This window comes from Triticum dicoccoides, chromosome 7A (genome assembly GCF_002162155.2).
Source record: "Triticum dicoccoides isolate Atlit2015 ecotype Zavitan chromosome 7A, WEW_v2.0, whole genome shotgun sequence".
NCBI lineage: Eukaryota > Viridiplantae > Streptophyta > Magnoliopsida > Poales > Poaceae > Triticum > Triticum dicoccoides.
The window spans coordinates 486,540,341-486,544,531 of record NC_041392.1 but is presented as its reverse complement, the minus strand read 5'-3'; the positions used below and the strand labels follow the sequence as shown (position 1 = coordinate 486,544,531).

General features: G+C 40.9%; 1 long non-coding RNA gene across 2 annotated transcripts; it reads left to right on the top strand.

Moving 5' to 3' along the window:
- The first annotated feature begins 104 nt into the window (after positions 1 to 104).
- On the top strand, positions 105 to 3,970 carry LOC119332303. Of its 2 annotated transcripts, none has more exons than XR_005160895.1 (4): positions 105 to 194; positions 1,009 to 1,079; positions 1,712 to 2,256; positions 3,553 to 3,970. It is a non-coding gene; the product is annotated as an uncharacterized LOC119332303 (long non-coding RNA). The 2 variants fall into 2 exon arrangements; XR_005160894.1 differs by having other exon boundaries at positions 1,712 to 3,180.
- Positions 3,971 to 4,191: the final 221 nt, after the last annotated feature.

Below are 4,191 nucleotides of genomic sequence, written 5' to 3'. Positions count from 1 at the left end.
GGCGCCGCCGACCAGCTCCTCCCCCAGCGCGCCGCCGACTGGCCCATCTACCCCAGCGCTCCGCCGCCGGCCCCTCTCCCAGCGCCCCACCGCTGACCCCCTCTCCCAGCACGTCATCGAGCGCCCCTAAACGGCGCAACTCCGGCTGCACCATGTCTTCGAGATCCTCCATCAGCTGCTCCTCCTCCCTCCAGGTATGCACGAGCTTCAGTTCATCAAGAGGCTCCCTGGAGGTTCACCATTTTATGTTTTTTCAATTCATCTTAAAAAAGCATAAAAAACTATGTGTCTTTTTTTTCATTCAGATAAGTTCAGGTATACCTGCTGCACAAGTTCAAAAATCTAAAGAAACAAAGCTCAAACCAAGTTCAAAAACTGTTTCCTTCATAAATTATTTGTTTTTGGTTAATTCGTTGTTATGGACAGTACAAATGCACATTGTTCTGTAGTACATGTGTGTATCGTGATTGTAATTGTGACTTGGAGTTCAGAAAAAAAAGATAACAAAAAGGAACATAGAAGAACCCAAAAACATTCGGTAGTTCTTGAAATCTAAAGTTCAGTTCAACATGTTTTCTATCATCAGCTCGTTAAGAACGCCTGAAATGGTTCAATGTGTGTGTTCAAAAAAAATAGCTGGCTATATATAAAAAAATTAGTAGCTTGGCAAAAAGGAGTTCATATCATTTCAGACTTGAGAGGCCTTGTAAAATCACCAGCCTTTGAACCTTTAACCTATCATTATATTGCTGACTCCCCTATATACTTAACTTATGTAGTCCCCTGGTAACTCAACTATATTAAGAACTCTCCATGTTCCATGTAAGCCCTATATAAAAATTGACACGAGGGATCTTACATATGGTATTTTGCAAAGATCTGGAGAACTTCAATGCTCAGTTTTCTATTAGTTTATATTGCATTTATTTTGGAGAAACATAAACTTCCATTGCTTTGAAAAATGAAGGATAATCTTCAGATATTTGATCATTGCCCCATCTACCCCAGCATGCCGCCCTGTCCCACCATGGCTGCTCGCAGGAGGTGCTCCAGCAGGCATCCACCGGCAAGATAGGCAGGTATGCCTCCATCTTCCACCTCCCCTACTCTCCGTTGGTGCAGGAGCGACACCGTGTAGTTCGCCCGCATTGTTGAACTATTCATGAGACTTGGTAGCGTGCATTATCTATTCAATTCCCTCTACACGAGAACAGTACAATCATAGAAAACAATCAGTTCAAAAAAAATATGCTGGAGGTTTGTCGGACATTACAATTCTCCGTAAACTAAAACATTTGTTGTTCAAGACAAAATAGATTATTTGTGTAATACATTAGCCAGGACATGTTCTTGCCCAAAAGTTTGTTCGGAACAAAAAGGACTATTGCATAATTATTAATCCATTCATGATAGTGATCCAATAATGCTAATAACCAGTACCATTATTTCCGGATGCTTTATACAATTAAAACATATCTATCATGAGTTTGGAGATTTGCTCATACCAAAGTAAACTAGCATCCATATTGATCCAATGTTTCTGTGACATTTATAGAATCTTGGTTTGAAAATCTTGGTAAGGTGCACATGGTACATCTGCCATTCAAGTTTTGACATATACTAAGTGATTTAAACTTTTCATATTGGTCACTCTTGGCAATTGTTGATTAACAAACAACACTATTTTGGTTGGCTTTTGGTATGATGCCAGGAAAACTACTATCGTGTGTGGCTGCGGCAGGTTCTTCTCGCCATTGCCTGAGAGAAGCATCGCTGGTTGGGAGAGTTCGAAGGTCAGAGTATGAAGTTCGACATGGAAAATTGTTGTAGATTGCATTACTTGAGGATTTTCCATGTGTTCTGCATTTTAGGTAGCGGAGAATCAGTAAGTTCTACTACTGGTGCACGCCAAGTTCAAGGATTTTGCCATGCTTGAGCATCCACTGGCTCCGACCTCCAACCACTGTCATGCGCCTGGGATCCGCAATCTCCGACCTCGCATGGACCTCGTCTAGTTTCTCTATCCCGAGTGCCGCCGCCGGCTTCCCTGCAGTATGGCTTCGGTTCCCTCTCCGGATGCGTCTGCGCCAACCATCTCTATGAGCCTATTCCTTCGCTGGACTACTCCTTCCACCAGCAGCCCCCCTAGCAAACCTCATGTCTCATATTTGTTCTTATTTTCTTGCAGGATGCATCAAAAAGCCAGATTCACAAATTCATCTTCTATATGCTTTTCAGTTCATCAACTTCCCATTGGTAAGTCCAATTTATTTAGGGTTTCAATCTTCTTCCTATAGCACTTGTGCTTGATAATGATGTTGTACACAAAATGGCTTATGAGATATCTGGATAATGTGTATACTAATGATTTTTGGTTAATATTTTGTATGATTCATTTGGCAAAGAAGATTCTTCTTCTTTGTAGAGCTTTATACAACACTTCTGTCATCATAGCCTTTTCACGTCTGTACATCTACATGAAAAGGTTCGCCTACAAACTAGGGTTCACTTGGGTTAAAAAAGTATATTTTACACACACACAATGCTTGAATTTCGATTACTAATGCTTAGTAAGTACACTCTGTTTTGGGGAGTGCACATCTTGCTTAGAAAACATGGGCAAGTTCATGAAGAGAAAAAAATTATACGTTCAAAATCTAGGAAAGCGGTAATCCATAGGCCCATGCTGCAGTGCTGATGCATACATGCCTGCTTCTACCTGCAGTTTTACTAGTTGTTTGTTGAACATTCCACTGTGTGTTTTTAGATGATAAGTGCCAGTGCCATGGTTGATGGTGGTATACATAAAAACAATGAATTGTTGCAGTGTAACTGAACTAGAGCATCGTAGGCTAATTAATTGTAGTTTCTTGTTGTTGTGTGCACCATGTTTGTAAGAATGTTGTTGCTAGATGGCCACAAAAAATAGAGCTTAATTAGTCTCTGCAATACGATGGTTGGCTGGAGAATTCTTTTTTCGTGTCTAGAGAAAGATATATCTATACTATGTGTATCAGTTCATGATATAATTTTTCATCAGTTCATAATTCTGTCTTCTTATGATAGAAAAATATACTAGTTTGGATCTTCATTAGTTTCAGCCACCCCGCAACCCAGCCAGCGACTCCGTCATCTCCCCGTACCGGATCGAGCTCCAGATCAATGCCCCCATCTACACTTGTATGTTTTTTTCATTTCACACTGTAGTTTGTTTTTCAGTACACATTGTCGGCTTTTTTCAGTTCAATGGATTCCAAAAAGAAAACAACCGTAGCTGGGTGAGGATTCATTAGTTTACATCTCTTCTCACACTTTGCTGCATGGGGCAAAAAGTTGTACTGTGTTGATTCAGCTTCTGTACTTTTTCTAGTTTCAGACATTTGGTACCACTTGTCAACTAGATATGTCAATACATGTGCCAAAAGTGGCTGAGCTACCTGTCCAAACTAAGTACAGTTTGACAACAAATAGCTGCAGTATTTTATCAGTACATGTCCATTAGCAAAAATTCATGTTACAAATGTTTTCATACTTCCATTTTACAAAAAACAGATGGCATTCATGCTTGGCGTTTTGGCGTTGTCTGTGTGTGGTCTTGCGGGCGTCTCACCTCAAACGCATCCCAGGATGATGCACGAGTTGCTGAGGAAACGCACAAGCCCGTGGCCTCTCGACCACAACTTCGTCTCATGGAAGCTGTTTGATGTGGACAGCCAGTACGAATTCAAGTCTAAGTGGCTCATCGAGGAGAAAAAGAAGAGGAACTCGAGTGGTTTCTCTATGGAGAAGGGCAGAAGACATTTTTCTCTGAACATACTTGTTGATATGCCCATGAGAACAGGTACATTTTTCGACAGATTTTTGTGTTGCTGACGAGGGCTACACAACTTGTATTTACATGTTGAACTTAAGCGTATCCTCTATAAAGTTCGTGGATGTGTGGATGTTATTTTGACATTGAACTGTTATGTGCTTGCAAAATCTGAAGTGTTGATCCATCAGCATTCGCAGCTTCGCACCTCATTCTTGTATGTTATGTGTTTCAAGTGCTCAATGAAGTTTATGTTCTGAGGTCATGTATAACTACCTAGGCGTTCATGTATTACTAACCAGTAAGTACACCTGTTGCTTCTCTCGCTCGTCTGTGCTGGTGGTGAATAGTTCAAATTCTTGGCAAATTTTGAAACGTTC